Source organism: Macaca thibetana, chromosome 4 (genome assembly GCF_024542745.1).
Source record: "Macaca thibetana thibetana isolate TM-01 chromosome 4, ASM2454274v1, whole genome shotgun sequence".
Lineage (NCBI taxonomy): Eukaryota > Metazoa > Chordata > Mammalia > Primates > Cercopithecidae > Macaca > Macaca thibetana.
The window spans coordinates 145815134-145840057 of NC_065581.1; the positions used below are offsets into that span (position 1 = coordinate 145815134).

General features: G+C 38.3%; 1 long non-coding RNA gene across 1 annotated transcript in view; it reads right to left on the reverse strand.

Moving 5' to 3' along the window:
• The window catches only part of LOC126953289 (uncharacterized), a 79647-nt gene extending 55853 nt beyond the window's left edge, over positions 1 to 23794 (reverse strand). Inside the window, exons 1-3 of the long non-coding RNA XR_007725179.1 lie at positions 23015 to 23794; positions 21210 to 21269; positions 4822 to 4991 (exon numbers count right to left, since the gene is read on the reverse strand). This is a non-coding gene — a long non-coding RNA (uncharacterized LOC126953289). The remainder of the gene's footprint in view (positions 1 to 4821; positions 4992 to 21209; positions 21270 to 23014) is intronic.
• Between the last annotated feature and the right edge of the window lie 1130 nt (positions 23795 to 24924).

Here is a 24924-nt window from a genome sequence, read left to right on the forward strand (position 1 = left end):
GCAAAAACAAAAATGCCGTCCTTAAAATAAAACAGGCCTCAAGGAATATCTGTTTTAGAGTTGACTAAATTCCCAAATACTGAAATTTCTTAACCTTCCACTTGAAAAGACTAACAAAAAAGTCAATGTTGTTTCTCCTCTGCAGAAATACCATATATTGCCTTAGATATCACTAACAGAAATATTAGAGATTGCCTTGGATATCTCTAACAGAAATATTAGATATTGCCCATTAGATATCACTAACAATGCATATAGTATCTTAAAGGGTACGTAACAAATGGGGCTTGGGGAAAAGAGGGAAGTATGTTTATGTGATCTATAAAATAAAGTGAAAAATTTTAACCACATTGATTCAGTAAGATTTTCAAAATGAATACTCAAAGGGAGATTTTCCTTGACTTTTCTTTTACTTCAATGAACTATTTATTTTATTAGAAATAAGAGGGCATTCTCCACTGGCCCCAAACACATAGAACCTGTATTTCATATTCTTCCAGTGAGAAAAATCATCCCTGCTATAACATTATATCTAACATTTGAATGAAGGAAAGAGTAAAATATTAAATTTGTTTACATAGAGGAGCAAAGTCCATGACACAACCATCTAATAAGGTTGGCTGAGTAACTTACTGTGAGTAAAACAATAGAGCAAGCAAGGATACAGAAAAGACTCCATAGATTGCTCTACATTTTTATAGTTTAATCATAAGTCCCTTTTTCTGAAGAAATTACTTTCAATCATGTAAGGAAAGGATGGCATAACTGGTTGTCTTTTTACCAGCCCGGAATATGAATAGACACTTATCCTTCATGGTATAATTTGAAAGGCTGATCAAATCTTATCATGAAATCTACCCTTTTCCTCCTCTGTGCCTGAAATTCCACTATTAGCAATTCAATCTTTTGGATCTTACAGGATTTTTATTTTAAATGTACTATGGTCTCTTGTGGCCAAGCTTGTTGTAGTTGTAATAGCCTTTGGTATTTCTGAATTTCCATTTCGCTATAGAACTTCACATGCATGTTTAGATTAGCATGCTTGAAATTATTAAGGCAGAGTACAAATATCATTTTGAAAATTAGATATAAAAGTAGAGGAAATTTACTAAATTTTGGATGTAAAATAAGCTAAGTTGTAAGGTCATGACATCCATTCTTCTCCCTTCAAAGATATGAACTTATTCCATTTTTAGTTACATAATCTTCAAAAAATAAATTACACATCATATTACTTAAACAATGATTAACAACCATCACAGTCAGACAATTTCTTACCTAAGTTAAAAAAAAAGTTTTCAACTACACCAATAGCTCCTCCAGTACAATGTAGAAATTGTTTTTGAGCATTCACTAAGGACCAGCTACTGTGATAGGCATATTAGAGAATACAAGATAAGACTTGTCTCTTGCCCTCAAGAGGGTCCCACATAAATTCAGGTAGTTCTAAGGCAGCACAGACTATGACAAATGCAGCAGGAGAAATACAAACACAATGTTAGTGGAGACACAGATTACTTTAAAGTTGGGAGAGTGACCTGTAGAAAGCAGTGTAGAGATTTCTCAAAAACACTTAAAATAGAACTACCTTACCACCCAGCAATCCATTATTGGGCATATACCTAAAAGAAAATAAAACATTCTACCAAAAAGACACATTGCTCTTGTATATTTATCACAGCAGTATTCATAATAGCAAAGACATGGAATCAACCCAGGTGCCCATCAATGATGGATTGGAAAGAAAAGGTGGTACATATATACCAAGGACTACTACACAGCCATAAAAAAAGAACAAAATTATGTCCTTTATAGTAACATGGATGCAGCTGAAAGGCCGTCATTCTAAGTGAATTCATGCAGAAACAGAAAATCAAATACCACATGTTCTCACTTGTAAGTGAGAGCTAAAACATTAAGTACACATGGACACAAAAATGGGAATGATAGACACTGGAGACTCCAAAAAGGAGGATGGAGAGAGGCAGCAAGGGTTGAAAACCTATCTATCAGGTACTATATTCACTACTTGGATGATGGGATCAATAGAAGCCCAAACTTCAGCATTATACAATATACCCCATGTATCAAACCTGCACATGTACCCCTTGAATACAAAATTTAAAAATAGATACATAAATAAATAATAAAAGAAAACTGAAGCATTGAAAGTACTGGTAGACAAGGTGAAATCTGCTAAAAATTCTACTCTCTAAAAATGAATAAGGCAATACTGCCTTGATGAAAAATCACAGACTATCAGAGGAGCAGGTCTTGAAAGCGCTACTGTGGGCCAGTGTGGCACAGTGATGGTGTAAACAAATTATGATGCCATGGAAGAAAAGAACACAGAGCACTTGTTTTTATAGAAAGGTTTGGGGAGGTGCCTACCTTGAAATCTAAATAACAGATAACAAAGGGAGATGAAGGACATTCCAGGCTGCAAAGTTCAACCATCACATAGTCAAGGAACTGCTCTGAAAGTTGGGTATGAGTTTCACAGGAGTAGATTGTCATGGGGACTTCAAAAACAAGGCAGTAAAAAGCAGCAGTTCCTTATTTTCTGCAAAAGACCCCTTTATAAATAAGAAAACAGCTACTGGCTCAAATTTCCATTTTATTCTTCCTGGATTGTGTTTTCTTTTACTATTTTATCTCTGTAGTCGCTGAGCCCTTCCATGTCTCTGAAATTCACACTTTCCATGCTTTTAAGAGTCTGGCCAGTCATGGCCTCACAAATTCTATACACCATACACTTGTTGGTTCCTTTTATCAATTTATTGTCTATTTCAAGTCTGTCTTTTACTTAAGAAAGAAGAGACTTCTCTGTTTACAAGGATCATATAGTTTTACCTTATACAAGTACAGAATTTGTCTATATTGTCTATTGTTAATGTATTCATACCTTTGTACCAAGTAGCCCAGACTGGAAGCAGTCCCCATAGGACTCCCCCACAGTTTGAGAGGGTTGTCAGACAAAGTTATAGGATACTTAGTCACCACGAAACTCTGGCTTGAAACTTGTCTCCTTCCTCCCCCAAGTTCCTCAGGAATGTGTAGTTACTGTCACTGCTGGGTTTACTTTTGTTATTTTTAAGTGTTTGTGATGTGAGTTTCCTTAGAAAAGCATCTGACAGTAATCTAATTCATAAAGAAAAAAAAAACTGATGTTCAAGAAGTTGAAAAAGATCTTCCCTAGATTTGTTGTCATCTTCTGCATGGGGACTGGTTTCCCCAGGGAGGCACCAGGATAGAGTTTTTTACCTCTGACCCACCAGATGGCAACACCTACCCTTGGTAACCAAGGAAAGCAGGCAGCACCTAGGGTTAAACAGTAAGTGGCTTCCAGTAACACCCTGAAAATTATGTAGTTGCCTGCTTTTTACCCTTGCCTGAACCATAACGTCGTTTTAATGTACATAGTTCTAGATTATGGCTACCTCCCAAGAACATCACCCTCTCGTTCATTTACTTATTCATTCAACAAATCTTGAGACTACAAAAGAGAAACAAATAACAGATATGAAAAACTGATATAACACCTTTTAGTGGGAGAGACGCAATTGATCAATACATCAATACATGTATAAATACATAACATCATGGCATGTAATATTATGTCATGTCAGGTAATAGTAAATGCTATAATGAAAAAAATGCAAAATAAACAGAGAGTAATGGGAAGTGCTAATTAAGATACAGTAGCCAGGGAAGGCCTCTGTAATATGTTATGTGGGCAGAGACCTGATTGGAGTGAACCAGAGAGGTATTCAGGAAAAGAGTAACACAGAGAGAAGTGCATGTGCAAAGGCCTTGAGGTGGAGCACATATGTGTGTTCCAAGAACAGCAGAAAGTCCACGGCATTGGAGTGTGATGAGCAAGGGGAGGATGGAAGGAGACAAAGCCAGGGATTAACCAGGAGCCAGACCCTGAAGGGCCCGTCAGCTATGGAAACAAATTTGCATTTTATGCTGACCCCATAATCTGAAGGAAATAGAGGAATCACGATGACTACAAAGTTTTCAGCCTGAGTCTTGGAATAAAAGAAGTGTCATTTACTGACATAAGAAAAACCAGGGGAAAAGCAAGTTGGCACTGAGAGGGAGATGTGAATTAAGAATCAGTGGGTACCGGTATCATATTGTAGAGTGATGATTGGCATTTACACACTTTCATCTTTAGGGATTTCCACCTAAATTTTCATGTCTCATCAACTTCCAATTATTAATATTTTGGCCAGGGGAGGCATGTAACCAGAATGGCAATCCAAAACTTATTTAGGTTTTATGCAGAGCTGATTTCAGGGACCATTTTGAGGTAGGTAAAATTTATGAAGTTTCCCAGGCTCCAGGTTTGCCTCTTCCCCAACCCAATTTTTTTCCTCCACATTGCTCCCAGATTTTCTCTGAACACATTCATTTCCCTTGTTACCTGTCTGTTTCTGCCTCCGCTCGTCACCACCCATATGACTAGGGAAAAGATCAGGTATCAGTCACTTACACCTAGGATGAATTCAACCCCCTATTCAGTATCTCTCTGAAATATTTGCCCTTTAAAGTTTGTCCCTCATTATGTGATAGATATTCCTGTTCTCCATTTAATTCTCCTCTTAAGGGAGCATCAAGCATGAAAAGAAGCACTGGTAGGTTTAGACACCTATAGATTTTGCCTACATTTGAGACATGATATGAAGATAAGAATGACCCAACACAGTGTATGCGAGGAATGCTTCCAAGCATCCTCTGCTTGTTCAAGAAAGACCCCATCTGAAAAATTGTTTTAAAATAAAGCAGTCTATGAGGGAAGAAATAAGTACTTACTTACTGCTATGATGGTTACAGGATGTTGACTATGGTCTGAGGTGGTGGAATAAAGGGTGGTTGTCCAAACTGATCATCAGAACAAATGGCCATAAGGCAAGTTCCTGGAACAGACAGGTAAAGTCAGGGACTACCAGGAGCCAGGAACATGATTCCAGGGAGCAGCAGATCTGGAAAGAGGACACAGATATCAGAAAGAACTTCTAAGAGAAACAGCCAGTAACACCGCAGGTGTGATTAGCTTTTCAGAGCCGTGTGTTTACGTCTGTGAGCACAGTGGCATTCTCCAGGACCAAGGAAATACCCATTGCTAACTCATTTTTACCCCAAACTAAATACTTCTTCTAGAAGTCTAAGTACTTTGAATCATTACTTCATGGCTGATTACCTTTGTCAAATTCTTCATAAATATTATTTTAAAATGAAAGAACTGTAGGTAGAATACTACTGATTTTTATCTCTACATATTAGTTGATACTCTTTTCAGTATTAATATTCTATGATCTTTTGGAGGAATGTGAATAGGTCTTTCCTCATTTGCTTTATTTTCATGTATCCCTGGACTCTCATGAATGGATGTTTTTCTTTTTCTAGAAAGAATATATGCATGCACAGATTAAAATGTTTTCTAACGGAAAATCACTCCTACTAATGGCATTTTACTTAAGTATTGGAAGAAAAATAAAAATAAAAAAATTCCCAAACAATTGATATTTATATCTTCTAATATAGCAAGCAGAAAATAATTTTAAAGTTGCTAAGATTAACTTGTTACCCTTAACCCAAAGAAAGCCTATTCCGTTATGTCACTAACCCAGAGTAGAAAATATATCCACACAACTTCATTACAGCAGCCAATCTGGCTGCCAGGGTTGACTTGAAGTAGAAAATCTACACTAAAAATGTAATACACTAAAAGGCCAATGACAAATAACTACTAACAATGATCTGTGCCAACCCAACCCTCAAGCCAGGGTGACTTCACCAGAGGGTAATCTCATAGACTGAGGAATTACTGAATTAGTTGTACAGCTTTGGGACTAGACATCTCCTGAAACCCCTAGACACTGTACTGGAGAAGGGCATCATGGGAATGTGCTTCCTACTTGGTGAAGAGCATTCTGCTTCCTGCAGAGGAAAGCATGGATCCGAGGGTAGTGTTGGTGGTGTGGTCTGAGGAGATAAGGAACAATGCACACCACCTAAATATCCTTTCACACATTCTCTAATAAAATTTTAAAAATTATAGTCTCATATATACCCTCTATAAACATGTATAGTCATACATATGCACTGCGTATAGCCCATGTATATATTACATAAACATACAGTAATGTGTAATATATATTCATAACCCTTACATAAGAGGATTTGTGAGTTTAAATTTTTCTCAGAGTGTAGAGATTATAGATATTTTATCATTTTATCTCTCCTTTTAAACATTTGTGTTTCCTTTCGTCAAGGACAAAATAAGATCTATGAACCCAATCATATTGTCATTTTGCCCTCAGATATCAGAAAGCTTAGAGAGAACATTAATTCTCAATTATATTTAGTATTCTTAACCTATGTTTTCGGTAAAATTTTCTCACCCAACGTCAAATTTCCTCATCCTCACTATTTAGGTTTTGATTTGTTAACTTCATTCAAATGATTGTTTTACTTACGCACCTAGCATTAAAAATAATTCATGTCCTTTTTTGTTCATAAGTACAATACATATAGATAATATCATATTTGATATACACATTTATACATATGTACATATCTAATAAAAATAAGACAATAGCTAGCTATTATTTATTTACAGTTTATAATGAAAGTGTACTACTTTTTCCCAAATGGAACCTGAAAATGGGTCTTGACATGAAACAAGGAACCTGGAGGGCACAGGGAACAAAAAAGCCAGGGTCCAGACGGGAGATGGTGGATGCAGAAAGCACCCTTCTTTGTTACATTTACTACCAGGCAACTTTGTCCAGGGAAAATCTCTGTTTCTGAGCAGGCTCAGAATGGAGAAGAGAGAGATAAAGCAGAGTAGTAGGTCCTTAGTAGTCAGGGGATTGCCTAATGAGAGCTGAAAATTCAGTTCCCCCTGATTGTTCTGGAGCAAGCTCTGGAGCCAATTCTCAGTCAGGGAGACACCAAAGAAAAAAACAGAAGCCCGTGTCAACTCCAGAACTTCTTAGTCTCCTGGAGCCACTAAACTGGAGAGGATTATGGATCATCAGCCTCTCTGGTTAAAAGAAAAGCAGGCACACTTTGACTTTTACCCCACAGGAGGAGTGAAGGTAGGCTGATACGTGTTCATATAATGGTACTTTCTTTTCTTTGTTACCTCACAAGAATTGTTCTGCAAGTACATGGAATATTTTTTATATTTTGTCAATAGAGGAGATCAATTCAGTTACAACCACTCAACTCAGATCACATCCAAGGCACTTTGATAAGCCACTGCAACTAATGACTAATCTCAATCAATCTCCTGGTTGCTGTTATAGTTGCCCAAGCCCTGGTAACAATCTGGAGCCTTTAAGACCAGCATGGAGTAGGAGCTGAGAGAAATCTACCAATAAGGTGAGGCCACTATGAGAAGAGATCAGCAGTCTCACTGGAGCATTGCAAATGCTTACATGTGTCTGGGCAGGCTGCAACATTACCAACATCTCATTCCAAGGGCCAGGAGAAAAAGCACAGAAGAACGTCCAGTCAATGGAAGAGGTGTCCAGTCAACTGGCAGGCAGAGTCAGATTAGACTTGATAGACATTCAAGTCTCTCTATAAATGCTTGAAGCAGACAGAAGAGCCTGACAGGAGCTTGGAAATCAGGTGGGGTACCAGGGAACCCCATGGTCTAGAATCCAGTCCCAGGAAAGAACTAGAGTAGGAACCAGAAGGCAGGAGCCCATCAAGCAGGTCTATGCAGCAGACTGGCCATACTTCCAATGGGATTGAAAGAATAAGAGAAGACGCAGACCTCTGCTTAGCCAGAGCTGAATCTTTCTTATGTACCAGACAATGAGCTCAAATTAACAGACTATTTACAGATCGTTCTCAATGGTAGGAAAGGGACTCTCAGTGTATTGTTTCTCAAGTTCCCACCACTTCAGGAACCAAGCAGGGTGAAACAAGCCTGTAGATGGCAGGCTGGAATACCCAGAGCTTCAGTTTCTGCCTGCATCTGATGTGGAACCTTTCCTTGTCCCTGAAATGATGGCATCTGCAAATGGGAGAGTGAGACAGTCCTGCAGAGAGCAGAGCCCAGGTCCACAGGAGTATCACAGCGGGATAAAGAATACATAAGGGAAGATAGATCAGTTCAGAAGTCCAGCCTTGAAAAAGAAAATGACCTTCACAATATGATTATATATTAAATTTCAGGCCAAATATTGATGCTACAAAGGATAATTTTATTGTAATTTTTATGAATAATTCCCAAGACACTTTATTCTCACTTTAGAAGCTTTTTCATCTAAATATTTTATATAAGCCCTTCCTTCTTAAAAAAAATTCAGATTTTTTAAAATACATCAGCCTGATGTGTTTTATAATACATGCTGCTTGAGTTAATGAAAATCCTGAGATGAAACTTATTACTTAAATTATTTTAAGGTACATTATACAGCTTGTAGAAATCTGCCATTTTCCTCTCAGGATACACCATTTCCCTCTGGTTTAGCATAATAAAGACTTGAAATTTGCAAATTCAGGCATTGTAAATCACTGTATCCCTTTGAAACACAACGGGTCAATTGTCTTTCTCAGCTAAAATGTATTGAGTTGCTATTTTGTAGACTGTTATAATCCAGGATACAAACTAAACCAAAATTAACTGTATGTAAAATCTATTACAGAGAGCTTATAAACATATAACCTGAAAGTTTTACACAATAACAAGAAAAAGGGAGATTTAACATGAAAACTGCTATAGGGAATACGTATTTATAATTAACTAATGATTACTGATTATGCCATATTGTAACTAAATTATGAGAGATCATAATTAAAAGCAATGAGTTTTGATCTTTAAAAGAATTACAAACTGTGAGGTTTTTGTTGTTGTTGTTGTTGTTTGCCTATGGTGCAAACAGTCTGAAGAAGGAGAGGAATCATTGGGGCTACCTCATATATCTACCCCATAGGAAGAAAATATAGTGTCCCCTATCTTCTTCATGGCATGGTGAGGAACATGGTTAAAGTACGCCTATGCTCATACAGCCAGGGATGGTTTCGTGCACATGCAAGCTGCACAACACACAGAGTCTCACACTCAGAAGGGCCCTGCCCTTAATGTAATGCTCTATCACCAACTTGAAGAGTCTTCATAATTTCTGAAGGAGAAACCTTGCATTTTCATTTTATTCTGGGTCCCTCAAATTGTGTAGCCAATCCTGCATACAGAGAGGCCCATTACAAATCAAGGAACATCATCTCAGTTGGCACAGGACTTCACACAGTGTCTGATGCATGGAACAGCAAATGTTCATTGAATGAATTAAATAAAATTTACTCCCTAATTTTCAAGACAGATTTTAGTCTGCTCCAAACAGTTGACTTTCTTTCAAGACTATGGGGGAAGAAACAATCAAAGAAGGGAATTTTCTGCCACTGAAAATATTTTTCCATATCAACTTAGCCATATTAATCTCTTCCCCTTTTTAAACAACATACAATTTATTAAACTGTGTGGGACCAGGGTTATGCTGATATCCAATGCAGGCTAAGCACATCCAGAGAACCTTGGGATACCCAGGCAGCAGGCCACCAGAATTCCTTTTACATGAGGACCCATATCCATAAACATTCTTTAAGACAAAAAAAAAAGGTAACTTGGGAATTTGGCAGTTAGACCCCTGAAACCCTTGAACAAAGAGAGAGCTCTCAAACTCTGGATCTAGAAAGGCAGTGAGTCATCCTGTTTCAGGAAGAGCTGGCAAGGTGAGTTGACTTGGGCAAGAAGGATTGCTCCAAGGCTGGGTGTCACTCCTATGCACTTCTGTAGGTAGGTCTGGTGATTCTTGCACAGCTGGTATCATATTATTTGTTATAGCACAACATCAGCTGTAGGGATGAGCTTGGTGGCCACATATTTACCATATGACCCTGCTCCTGTGGCCACAGTGATGGAGCAGTACGTGGGCAGATGTCTCCAGGAAAGCTCCTTCTCTGAGATTTTGAACTAAGACTTATAAAGCTAGAGTTTGATAGCAGGAGCTTCCACTGACAGGTCATATAGAGGTGGAGCTGGGGTGACCCGCCTGACCATTGTATGAACTAATGTTTAAGTTAGAAAAAGCCAAATTGCACAGCGAAACAAGGGATTAGAGCAGATGTGCTGACAGAAGCAAAAGCCAGAAATGCAGAGAGAAGCAGAGGGAGTATCTATCTCCATTCCTAAAGCTTTCCAGTTTCCAACTTCATTCTCACAAGGCCCAGCTTATTTCCATGTTTATGTATTAAGTAAATATCCTTTCACTCAGCTAGCTTTGTTTCTTGCAATCAAAGGTCTAGTACACCATTCCTGAAAAGTGTATTCTAAGTTCTTCGATAGCACTTACTGAGAAATTAAAACACCAACAGCTGGGATCACCTAAGATGAGATCATCTGGGGTTGGCCATAAGAGCTGACATTAGAGTAGAAAAAGATGTGTTTTCTCAACCTCCGAAGAAACAGACTCAATTATAACCGTCCAATATAAGCTGAAAAAACATTTGCTTCTTAATGGTGCCCATTCCAGCTGTTTCAAGGGCATCCACCCAGTGCTTACAGACTGCTCTGTCACTTTCCTACTGCTAATTAGAAGGTAGGAAGCCCAGTCCTCCCTAGGATTGTCTCACAGTCCCAGCACTGGGGGAGACATAGCCAGAGTACCATCATAGATGCCATGACGATGATATCAAATTACACAGGGTTGCCCAGGAACTCAAGAGAAAGAAAGGAATCTGAAGAACAGAAGCAAAATCAAGCAGGGAACTCAATTCAAAAGTCACTGCAATGGTCATCCAAGTCCTTGACTATCCCTGAGACGGATAATCTGAGAAAGCAAGAAGTAGCTTTATGTACTGGTGCTCTTCATGGCTTTTCATTAAATTCATTCAGGGTCTTTGTGATAAGCCTTCTTCTTGTTATTTCCTACTGCTTCATTTGTCCTCTGTGAATACATTTTCAAAAGCAAGATGATGCCAATAATTCTCTTTTTCTCCTCCACATTTGCCACAACACTAGACACATGAAGGTATTTGAAAATATTTACTTAACTGAATTGATTGATGACTAGTTTCCCAAATGGGGTTAGTAAATTTCTATTTATCATATAGGAGAATCTAGCCCAGTGTCTCGATGGATAAAAGAAAACAGTGTAAAGCACAAGGGAAAAATGCTTCACCTACCCTAAGCTCTAAACCTTCATTGATTTTCAAGTCTTTGTTGCATTTTCTCCCAATATTATTTAAGACATTTTCACAACATGAATTTCTACCAGGCCAAGCTTGAAACACATTATTTCAGCCTAGTTGAATTCACACACACGTGCGCGCGCGCGCACACACACACACACACCTCTTATTATTTTTCCCTAAAGTAGATGCTTTGTCTGTTGAGCTTTTGCTTAGCACAGCTCCTAGCATCTTACATAGCTGTCTGCTCACATCGGACACTTAATATATACTTTACTGTTTTAAGCAGATTCCTGAGAGACTCTGTTGAATAACCCAAGTCTGGGGGTGAAATAAAATCTCCAAGGCTGTTTTCGAAGAAGGTACCAAAGAAGGGATGCCGACAGCCATTGCACCTTCTCCTCAACCACTATGTCAGAATATGCCCTTGAAATCAGAGTTTCTTCACATTTATGGTTCCTGTGGTGAGTATCTGGCTCACCTTGAACTCTAACCACCTGGACCTCAACCCAGTTGGTCATGGCATGTCATGGTGGATTCTCTCCTTGCTTGCCTTGCCTCTCTTGTTGATTGGACGAATGCTTTACCTCCTAACCCAGAGCAAACACAAACAGACTACCTTCCTTTTGCCTATGTCACAGGACCCTGGGCTCTGGATTTCCAACCTCTACTTTTTACCACTCACTTGAATTATATTTGACTGTTCCATGCCTGGCTCCTTTGGACCATAATAACCCTGCTGCTAGCCATGATCTTTCCTTCTTTTCATCCTTCCTTCTTTACTTTTCATATCTTTTTGGACAGACATTAAATGAGGATTTACTGTTACTCTAAAGAAGCAAAGATTGAGAAAGACAGAGTTTTTTTACTTCAAAGAAGTCATAAACCAATGAAAGAGACTGCCAATTAAACAAGCTGTTAGCACACAATATGATAAATGTTTTCTTGATATATACACAGTGAAGTGCTTCATTCTTCTGAGCAAAGCAGGGAAAATGCTACAAAGCAGATGATGATGTCTGACCTAAATTTTAAGCACTATCAATTATTTTGCCTAAATGCTATGCTATTGGCCAATGTTTTCATAATTATTTCCAGGCAATATGAAAAAGACAACGTGTAACATTAGATTTACATCATAGAAATTTCACTCAGGTAGGTCTGGGTGACTTGAGGAGAAGGTAGAAAAATCTGTTGTTTTTAGAATTTTTATCTGTTTTTCACAGTTCATTGTATTTACCATTTTCCTTTCGTTTAGTAAAAGTATTTAATGATGTCTTAAAGGGTATCATGATAGTAATAACAAAAAGCTAATCCCAGCTGTTCCCAAGAGATTTTCTATATTTTATTGCTGAATTTTAAAAATTACTAAATATAAAATACCAAAAAATTATTAGTTAAAAGTCTAAACCATTACTGAAACATATATTCATTTTTATTACTAATATGATTTTTTAAAATTATACATGTTTGTATTATAAAATATAAATATAAGAAATGTCACATATAAATAATCAATCATGATTGCCCTTATATATGGGTAAAATTTTACTACTGATTTACTCTGTATGAAAGTATCTCTATAATTATCTGATACTGAAACTTAAAATACTATTATCAGAGATGAGGCTTTAGATTTGATACAAAGTCATCTTCCAAAAATACCTTAAAGTATTTCAGTGGAACATTGACTGGAGCGATAACCATTATCAGACAGCAGCACCTTTAAGAGAATTAGATTATCAAATGTACTTCACCTGATAACTAAGTTCAAGTAGATTACTGAGAAAATGGGATTCTTAACAGAGTTGAGAAAATACTAAGAAAGAGATGAGAACTGGCCTAGGGAAGATTTTTAATCACAGGCACTAGAAAGCATAAAACATAAGGGTATTGTGTGTTTAGGGAAAGTTGGGACAATATAAGATAAGAGAAGAAATCAGAAAAGAGAAGAAAAGCAAAGATATAATCGCCATTTTTTCTATAACTGACCACAAACTTTTCTCAGGATGAGCCTTACAGAGAAAATTATCATTCACATTAAAATAGTTAAGAGGTCGGAGTTGTTTCAGAACCAGCACCAGATTTAAACACCAAATTTCATTCCTCTAGTTAACTAGAACTAGAACTTTGTTGTCAATTAACTGGGAACTCCGAAAAAAAAACTACTGAAGGTTCTGAAACATAAACAAATCAGGCAGATGGCAGAGAGAAAAGAAACATGGGTATTATTTTCTTTTGTTGTTGTTCATTCTCACAACTTTGTCTTCAGGGTGAACTCCAGTCATACAGTGGTTTGGCAGCGGCAGCAGCCACAAAGCTTCTAGGGGAACCTCATATTTCTGCCTGGAAGTCGGTCCTGCACGCTGGAGAGTGTAAGGGAATCCCAGGGTATTGAGACCTAGAAAAGGAGATCTACTAAATCTGTAAATCTATACAAGGCTCAGGCTTACTCCTCATCTGTGCATGTGTGGGGCAGACCCAAACCAGCACAGTAAAGGCTTTGAGAAATCAAGTGAGATTTAAACCACTGCCTATGTCTCAGACTAGCATCTGAGTTATTCATGTGAGGAACACACTCAAACTAGCATTGAAAATGCTTTGAGAACTGAACTGAGATATAAACCACAGCAATAAAAGATCAGACACTTGATCTAAACCAATGCAAGTTGTTTGCCTTCTAAACATCAACATTCTCCAGAGGATTATAACCAGATCCAGAGACTGTACGATATAACATTCACATCATCCAGGATAAAAGCCAAGATTACTCAACATGGCAAGAACCAGGAAAGTCTGACCAATTCTCAAGGGAAGATACAATAAACAGAGGCCATTCCCAAGATGACTCGATGTTGGAACTATCAGGCAAAGGCTTTAAAGCAGCTGTGACAGTTATGCTCTGTGAGTTAAAGAATAACACATTTAAAAAGAACGAAAGGATAAGAGTACTTAGAGGAGTGCATACTACAAAAAATAACCGAATGGACATTTTGGAACTGAAAAAAACAATATCCGAAATTTTTCAAATTACCAGATGGACTCAGCAGAAGATTGGAAATAAGAGAGGAAAAAAATCAGTGCATTTGAAGATGAATCAGTAGAACTTACTGTTACAGGATCTTTGGGGTGTCACTTTTCTGGCCTGAAACCTCTGGCCAGTGGCACCTTAGCACAAGCTTTGCTAGGGCCCACTGGGCTCATCCCACCCATTCAGCCTGGCAAATTGTGCTCGGCTCACACTACTGGCCTGGATTCCACACCTGCCAAGGGTGAGTCAGGTGTGCAGCAGTGAGGGGTATGTGAGCAAGAGCAGGGTCCAGCCACTGCACAGACACACTGGCTGCTGCTGCGGGGCAGGTGCCCCAGGTGCCGGCATGGACACCAGCTCTCTGCAAGGCTGCGGCTGGACCAGGCACACTACAAGCAGCTTCCCCAGCTGGTACTGGGGAATGCAGTGGTGCCTGGAAGCTTGGACATGCCAAGTACCACAGGACCCCAAAGAGGGAGTCACAGCCCTGGCTTGGAAAGCTCCTAGGTCTGGTCTCCATGAGGGGCCACAGCTCTTCTCTCCTTCTCTTTACCTGCAATGTGGCAAGCGAGGGGCATGTGTCAGCCCTGTTTGTGTTATAGCTCTCTTAGCTCCACCATTCAGCAGGTCCTGAGTTCTCATCCTGTGACCAGGAAGAATGAAGTATGCTGACAAGTGGGGGGTGAACAAATTGAAGAAGAGCTTTATTGAGCAATAGAATAGCCCACAGGAGGTCCACAGTGGGTAGCTCCTTTCCACAGCCAGGGTGTCCCAACAAGTGTTCAACTCCTAGCAGAGAGGAGACCCTGGAGTGGGAAGCTCCTCTCTGCAAGCAGGTCACCCCATCATCTCTGCAGCTCTCGGCAGAGAGGAGGCCCTGGAGTGGGTTGCTCCTCTCTGCAGGCAGGTCATCCCATTGTCTTCCCAGCTCCTAGCAGAGAGGAGGCCCTGTAGTGAGTTTCTCCTCTCTGCAGTTGGTAGTCCAGACATCTCTGCAGGTCTCTGAAGAGCTCGGCAGAGGGGAGGCCCCAGAGTGGGTAGTTCCTCTCTGTAACTGATCATCCCAACATTTCCTGCTGTCAACAGAGAGAGTAGCTCCTCTCTGCTGCTAGTCCTCCTGTTGTCTGCTCACCTCTGGCTGAGCCCTAGGCTTTTATGGACATCAGCGGGGAGGAAGTGCACACTGATTGGTCCACGGGCAGCCATGGGCAGCCCAGAAAAGGCACTACAAATTCTCACTCTGGTCTGTGGGACTGGTAGCCCAGCTCCCAGCCTTCAGGCCCTCCCTGGCCTGAAGGTGGGTCCTCACCAGGGACCTGCCCCCTGGTCCCCTGGCTTGGCCCCAACTTTGCTCTGAGATCAGAGCCAGGATGACAGCAGGGAGAAGCCAGGCAGTGGGAGCAGGCACTTCCAAGCCTGTAAGCCTGTAAGGTTAAGGGTGCCTTCCCCAGCCCCCAAGAGCCATTTGGGAGGCTGCAGCTGTGCTCTGGTGGGTGGAGCTTCTTCCTGCTCCATGCAGTGGGAGGCCTAGGTCTGCAGCCACAATTTGGGTGGCTGCCGTGGAACCTGGGGAGCTCCCACCCCAACTCAGAAGAGACGGGGATGCTGCTTTTCCCTTCCAGCTCCATGGAGCCTGCAACCCTGATGGTGCTTCCCTGCCACAGCTGGCATTGTGGCTGCCATCATTATCTAATCTGAAGAAAAGAGATAAAATTATATTTTTTAATTAGCAGGCCTTAGAGATCCACGAGGCATTATATAGGACACTGGAATCCCAAAAGGAGGGAAGAAAAAGATTCAGGTAGATTGTTTGAAAAAAAATCATGGCCAAAAATGTAGTAAGTATTGGTAAAAGACATATGTTAACAGATTCAAGAAGTCCAGCGTGTCCTTATTGGAAAACAATTCTCTATGACATTTATGCACATTTTATATCAGCTTTTATTTCAGATTTTATTTTCAAGCATGTCTGTATAGCAAATAACCTGAGTAACAGAGACATTATCTCCCTCTGTGGCACAGGGTAGATTTGTTTCATGACCATTATAATAAAAGATAATGTCTTTTTTCAGGCAAAAGTTGGGTATGTCTGTTATCAGTACCCTCTAAATTTTCAGGCTTTCCTCAGCTATAATTCAAATCTACTACACATACAGCATTTTCCTGGGCTACTCCATATCACACTATGGGACTTTGGAGGCAGGTAAACCAATGAGTATATGACGCTCAAGCTGCCTGCAGTGCCATGAATAATAAAGTCCTTTGTCTCTTACCCAGGAGTATTGTATCTTCTACCAGCATCCATGAAATAGTTAGCTTGCAGGTAAGGTAGAATTTCAGACCCTTCACAGTTCTTAACTACTGCCAAACAAGATAACCTCAAAAATAAAAACCATTCCTGGATTCATTATAATCTAAATTTTGAACACCAAACATAAAGAAAAAATCTTGAAAGTAGCTACAGAAAAAAAAACTATGACATACAATTGAATGATGATTTTAATTACCCTGGGTTTCTCATCAGAAAGAATTGGGGGCCAGAATACAGTGGGAAAACATTTTTAAACTGCTGGATAAAAGTCAACCCAGAATTCCATATTCTGTAAAAATGTCCGTCAAAAATGGAGAAAGGATGACATTCTCAAATGAACAGAAAAAAAAACTAATGAAATCTATCCACAGCAGATATTATCTACAAGAAATGATAGAATAAGATTCTTCAAATTGAAGGGGAATAATACCACAAGATTATTGGACTCTTTAGAAATAAAGAACAACAGAAATGATAAATATGTGCATAAATTAAATGATTATATTTTTCTTTTAAGTTCTGCTGAAAGCAAAAATTATAACACTCTGTTCTGGATTTTCAATGTATGGAGATGTTATATGATATTTTACCATGAAGGACAAACAGGTTAAAGAGCTATATGGTTGCAAGTTTTCTATATTTAACATAAAGTGGTATAATATTAGCCATATTAGATTATGAAAAGTTAGGTATTTATATTGCAATACCTAAAGCAATCACTGAAAAATAATACGAAGATGTATAGCCAAAAATTCAATGTTCAAATAATCCATAAGAAGGTAGGAAGAAGTAGGGTGGGGGAAAATAGCTGAAAAACAGAAAATTCAGGGGATAGAGAACAAATAAAATAGTAGACTTAAATCCTGTCATTTCAATAATTGTATTAAAAGTTAATGGTCTACTTCCAAAAAATAGCATAGGAGGAATCACTTCCCAACTCATTCTATGAGGGCAGTATTACACGGATACCAAAACCAGACAGTGAAATGAGACTTAAAGCTATAGGAAATAAAATAAATTTCAATTTACATATTTGATTAGAAATAAAATGTTATGCATAGAAGTATATGCCCATAATAACACATATTAATAATATTATAATAGGATGTTTTATCCTATTCATTCCTGGATTCATTTTTATCCTAAAGAGTATGGTAGAATCTTAGGAGAGAAATTGAATGAAAATATAAATTTTAGAAGAAAAAGAAACAATGTAAAATTATTGTCAAGGAAGAACTTGCTCTTCTTTTATAATTGGATAATAGCAGGTCAAATTACAATCATATTTAGATTCTACTGGACACATTTTAAAAAGCGTTTTAACAGTTTCTTTAAAAATATCAGTACTTACCATGCTCCAGAAATTACATTCTTTGTAACTATTAAAGTTAGAATGATAAATTGTAGATAATAACTTGAAAATTTATGATGAGGTTTACAGATTTTGAAAATCATTTTGAGGTTATTCAAATAAAAGAATTTGAAGACTATCAGAAGACAGAAGATTATGAGAGCTAAGCTATGAAGCATAGAGCTCTGTGGTAGAAGGACACCACAGAGGAAAAAAAGAAAAATCTTCCTCTTTTGAACGTGCAAAGAATGTGAAACAGCCAGCCATATCCGGACTTCCCTGTCTCTGGCACTGTTGTTACTCTTCAGAGGAAGGTAGGTTAGATATCTGCAGTGGGTGGGGCTATCTCTCCCGGTCTCACCAACTGGTCCTCTGGGAAGTGACTCCTCCCCTCTGCCAGGAGCTTGACTGAATTCTCTCCCTCCTACACACACACAACCCACCCAGCAACATCTCAGCAAGGGCGTGGGCAGAGAAGCACAGAAATTTGATAAACCTGAGATTCTCAGTATTATCTGAAACCATTTGATAATTCCATAGAATTGTTCTAAATGTATACCTTTTTCTCTACTTTTGATTCTATTGGATATGTTTGAGTGATGTAACAGTTTTCTTTTAAAATATCAGTAAGTATAACCAAAAGTACATCTTTTGCAACAATATAAAATTATGATTTTTAAAAATGTAGATATTAACTTCAAAATGTATGAGGGAGTACTTAAGATTTCTCCCCATGGGCAAGGGTTCAGAAAAACAAAAGAAAGAATATACATGTTTACATGTTTTTCTGCACATTTAAACACATTTCAAGTGACACCTGCAACCTTAGTACCTAAGAATTTTCCAGGAAGAAGTAGAAACTATGTAAAATGAAAAACTGACTGGTTACATCAAAAACACCCCTCCCTTTACTGAAACATCACAGCTGGCTGGGCACAGTGACTCATGCCTATAATCCCAGCAATTTAGGAGATCAAGGTGGGTGGGTCATCTGAGGTCAGGAGTTCCAGACTAGCCTGATCAACATGGCAGAACCCCATCTCTACTAAAAATGCAAAAATTAGCTATGCATGATGTTACGCGCCTGCGATCCCAGCTACATGGGAGGCTGAGGCAGCAGAATCACTTGAACGCAGGAGCGGAGGTTGCAGTGAGCCGAGATCGCACCACTGCACTCCAGCCTGGGTGACACAGTGAGACTGTGTTAAAAAATAATAATAAAAATAGTAAAATAACAGCTCCTGAGTGGCTCTGTTTCCATGACCTGGGTCAGAATACATTCTCTTTGGACAGCAACATCTAGAGTATTATTCAAGAGGAATATAGCATTTAGGGTAGAAGACTAATTCCTATAAAGGAAAAATAAACACTTGGCCCTACACTTTCTGTAATTCTCCCTAAAAGTAACACAATATCAAAATACTTTCTTCCAAGAAAATGAGGAAAATGTAATTAATTGTTTAGCTACATACACTGTAAAACATAAAATATAGTTATTTTTGTTTTTTGACTATGTTTTATGTGGAGAATTTTCCTTCAAGAAAAAATAAAACACAAAGAGTGACAGACAAGAAACATCATCTCCAGTAGTTATCTGACCCACAGCAGGCACTGTCCCTCCAAACACACAATGCTTCTTGTGCTGGGTGTGGTAAACGAGCACATGAACCATGCAACCTCCTTTTGGTGCACTTTTCTGCAGTCAGAGTACATGCCTTGGGCTAGGACTCCAGACATGATGAAGTTCCCCCAGCACTTGTACAATAACTGAAAGGTGGAACTGAGAATAAGGCTGTACCTCCATGGCTTCTCTTGGTCTTCCAGATCATGGCTGTTCCCTGATCATGACACCTGTACTGATCATAGGAAAGGCAGTAGCTCTTTTGATAGCCTAGTTCCGTGATATACATTCAAAGTGGTCTCTGAAAGCTTTATTTTCTGTTTCCTCTATTTTCCCACTGATTCTATAATCAATTTAGTGATTATAATTACTGTAATTAATCCTTTCTCTTAACTAGTTGGAGTGGTTTCTGACTGATACACTGCTGATGGCCTGGACCACCTGGCACAGGCTGCTAATCACAGAGTACTTTCCAGGTTCCATTCTCCAGATGATAGGTTAATAGTGTAGGCTGCATCAGAACTCTGTATACTCAGCCTCAGCCTTTCTCATCAACAGCCCAAGGACCTCAGTATTCCCTTCTCAAGAGTAGCAAGTAACTGACTTTCCCATTTATACCTAGTGCTAGCTCAGAGCCCCTTATGTTCCTCTCTGTCTCTGCCAAGCTAGTTTGGAGCTTCAAACAGGAGTCATCTTTGGTCTACATTGTCTTACATTCCTATACCCATCTGTCTGAATCACCTTACTATGTACATCTCAATTAAATGTCTCTTTTCTTCCTGGAAACTAGACTATATGGAAATTATTTAGTTAATTCATTACATTTCCTGTTCTGTTCATTTAGACTACAGCAGTAACATCTCATATCTCTTTCTAAAAAAAAATTTGAAAACCAAGTTTTTACGTAGTTCATTCCCTTTCTGAATTTCAAACAAGGATTCTGTGCAGGTGTCACAGCTTACCGATTTTCTATCTCTAATTCCCTCCTCTTCTGAAAAATTGAAGGCGCCTGTTTGCTTTAAATAGTAATTTTATCAACACACACAGGCCAGTAAAATTATTTTAATTTAGGCTGTTTGATAGAGTGCACAAGGCTCCCAAGAGGAAACAAAATACATTTTGCCTCCCCAAAACTTACTTCCATCCATAAGTAATCAAATGTAAATTATTTTAAACCTGCATGCACTTGAAACTGCATCCATCAGAAGGTATTAGGCCTGTAATAAGGTCCTTAAACCACGTCTGTAATTTTCCTAGATCTGCGTATTTACCTGGTAGTATCTGGACTTCTTTCTAACCTATTAAATTCTTCTGTGTTGTTATTTCCAAATAGCTTCATCCCCAAACATGTCCGTCATGTATTATCACCCGTTTGTTGTGTATTGTTACTATAAATAGATCCTACTGCATAGGTCTACTTCATGTCCTCTATTTCCTGGCCATACAATCACTACCTTCTGTGAGCTCATGGTCACGTGCCTTTCGTGTTCTGTGCCCCTTTAAATACCAAGGCTGCCTTCCTGTGAGGGATATGGGAGGACGGCAAGGACACTGGAGGATGCTGGAGTTGAGCAGATCGCCTGTCAAATCCCAGTGTGAGTCAAGTGACACTGAGCAACTGATTGAACTCTTTGAGTCTTCGTTCCCTCATCTTTAAAATGGGATTTATAATACTTACCTTATTATGTTGCCAGAAAAAACAAATGAGATAATTTATGTAGAACACCTGGCTCAGCACCTGGTAACATAAAAGGTAAAAGGATGAGTCTTTTGAAATGTAATTCTCCAGATGTGGTTTTATAACTCAGCCTATTGCTCATGACTAATAGAGGATTTGTGTAGAACCCCTAGAGGCACTTCCCCAGATGCCGTATGATTCATTTCTGAAAACAGTCATCAAAAACTTTGTTTTAATTTTAGGAAGTGTGCTGTAGACTGACTGAAATTTAATGTCATAATTATACAGGTAGCAGAGGTGCCACTGGGCCTTCCTCTGGCCTCCCTCTGCCTCCTGCCATTCTCAGTCACTTCATCTGCTTTCTCACAGATCACTCCTCTAGCAATATTTCTCTCCAGGCCCATTCAGGACAGAAAGTAGTCATTCTGTCTTGGCCTTTGTACTAAACACTTTCTTCCCAATTCCAACCTCAAAGTGCCCAATTCTGTGAATTTGTTCTCCATAGTAGTATTCTTCAAACAAATCTTATGTTTGTGTTAAACTCTCAAAAGCAAGTGACCTGCCCAAAATCACTAAATGAATGTAAACACGTAAACAGAAATTCAGTCATTTCAGTCGGTTTGGGAATTTGGGCTGTTTTCCTATAATTTCGTTCTGTAACTCAGGCTGGGGATCCAGGACAAGGGGTGGCAATGCTTCTAACTCACACAGGAAATCTGAAAGTTGTTTGTCTGCTTTCATCAATCACTAGGGTTTAAAGCAAGACCCATCATCTGTAGGACTTGGTGAAGTAAATGTACATGTATAATTGATACAGGGTAGAATTCAACTTTTGTCTCTAAACAAGAGATTGCACTTTCTATTTGGTCAGCTGTAGATCAAATGTTATTAAAGTGCAGAGGTTACATACCAAATTTAATTTGCTTCCACAAGGAGATCCTCACAGGAAGAATTATACTCAACTACTAAACATACTGTACTGACAAATTTAAATAACTTGCTGTATTTTGGTATACTTCCTAGGAGAGTATTGACGGTAAATGTTTTTCAAAATTTGTTTTCAACAACTGCATTTTTGTGAGAAATTTATACCAAAGCAAATATAAAAAGGAAAACTCAACACTGATCTTCACATTATTAAGACAAAATTTTATGATATGGAAAATTCTGAATAAAATTAAAATTGTCCATAACCCAACCATTCAAATATTTTTATTAATCATTAACATTTTGATGTATTTTCTTCCATTCTTTTTTCTCTGCTCAATTTTGAAAACATTTGCAATAAAATAACCATTTAATTTTATATCCTGGTTTTCTTCGAATTTATCATTATAATCTGAACACTCTTCATATTATTAAAAACTTTCTATAAATATCATTTCAATAATTCCAAAATATTATATGAATGTACATAGTTTATTTAACCATGATCAGTTAGAATACTTTAAACATTTTAATTTGTATGTAATATTTTGTACATTCAAATTTAACAAAATTTCTGATTACTCCCGCAGTATAGAAAAGTTAAATTGCTAGGTCAAAGTGCTTTAACAGTTTACCATTCTTGATGTTATAGCTTCATGATTAAGTGCATGAATTTTTAAAGTCAGATATACCCTATATGGAATCCCGAATCCACCAAAATTATGAGATTTATGTTCTTAGGTATATTCCTTATCCTCTCTGAGGCTCTATTTCTTCATCTGCAAATCAGGGGATAATAATTCATGTGGCACAGTCCTAGGAGTATTAAATGATATAATAATGTTCATTAGACATAGTGGTTAAAAGCTTGAACCTACCTGGTTTGAATTCTAGTCTGATCATAGAGTAGTTGTGTAATCTGGGCTAATCTTTTTATGCTTCAGGTTCCTCATCTCTACAACAGAAGAAATAATGCCTAATTCCTAGGATTATTGCAAGGCAAAAATAAGTTAATACATGTAAACTAAGACAGAGCCTGGAAGATAGAAAGCCCTTGATAAATATTACTGCTGCTGTTACTAGAGAGAGGATTCTGTTCAGTCCTCTCAAGTGGTAAGTTCTCCACTACTACAATAAATATTTACTATAAATTACTTTCTAGAAAGATTGAACATACTTCCTTGCAACCAATATTAAAATGTACACATGCTTTATCCATTCAGTATAACAACAAGACAAAAGAAATTAGCAATTTGAGGGATCATATAATCGAACTTGCCTGTTATGCTTAGCATAATAGGATCGTTTGATTTTAGAAGAGAGTACCTGAGAGTTCTTCCTATCCAACCCAATCATTTTATTGTGTTTGATTATCCTCCTCAAAGAGTGATGAGACAGCCAAGTTTCTTAAATTCAAACACATAAACTGTACATTTTTCAAAGCTATTTTCCTCTTTCCCCAGGTTTATTCTTCTCACCTCAATAGTGGCACCGTCTGTTGGGCACAATACTACCTGCACAGCTGAGCTTCTATGGATGTCTAGGTCATTGGGATCAGTCACTGAACAGTCATTTATTGTTTATCTAGTGTGTACAGTTTCTTACGTGTGATAGAATAAAGTATCTTTCATGGCTATATGTCATAAGAACATTTTTGAAACATTCACTGATGTCCCCTCTCCCCAATACTTCACTTCTCCCTTTATCCTCCATAACTCACCCACTGTATTAGTCTGTTTTCACACTCCTATAAAGATACTACCCAAGACTGGTTAATTTATAAAGGAAAGACATTTAATTGACTCACAGTTTTGCATGGCTGCAGAGACCTCAGGAAACTTACAATCTTGGCAGAAAGTGAAAGGGAAGCAAGGCATGGTGGCAGGCAAGAAAGAGCAAGGATATGTCACACTTTAAAACCATCAGCTCTCATGAGAACTCTCTCACTATTTCGAGAATAGCATGGGGGAAACTGCCCCATGATTCAGTCACCTCCCATCAGGTCCCTCCCTCAACATCTGGGAATGACAATTCAATATGAGATTTGGGTGGGGACACAAAGCCAAACCATATCACCCACCCTTCAATCAGTCAAGCAAGCATCTGAAACATGGTGTATGATTGCCTCAGAGAAATAATCTAAGAGCAGAAAGAAAAATATAGTCCTTTTCTGACTTCTGTGTTTCTATAACCCGGGCTCTTACAGTACACATCACAGATTTGAGAGAAAACATAATGAATAAAACCAACGCTTCCTCTTTTTATGCCCCCCTCGAGGTTTCCTACTCTTGAACAAAGTGGTATAGTCAGAGGAAAACCAAGGAGAGATAAAAATGGTGTTTCCCAAAGAGAGGGCCCCATACAGGCTTTTCAGCCTAGTTCAAATAAAGGAAATTTCTGAGATCCAAAGGAAGAGAAGGAAAAGAGGACATATTGAGGGAGTACACTAGAGCACAAGAAACCCTTTGTGGGTAATGGATATGTTCATTGTCTTTATTGTAGTGACAGTTGCATGGGTATAGACATACATCAGAAAATATCAAATTGTACCTTTAAATATATGTAGTTTATTAGACATTTCTCAAAAGAAGACATACATGTGGCCAATAAATATATTTTTTAAATGCTCAACATCACTAATCACCAGAGAATGCAAATCAAAACACAATGAGATACCATCTCACATGAGTATGAGTGACTATTACTAAAAAGTCAGAAAATAACAGATGTTGGTGAGGTTGCAGAGAAAAGACAACATTTATACACTGTTTTCAGGAATACAAATTAG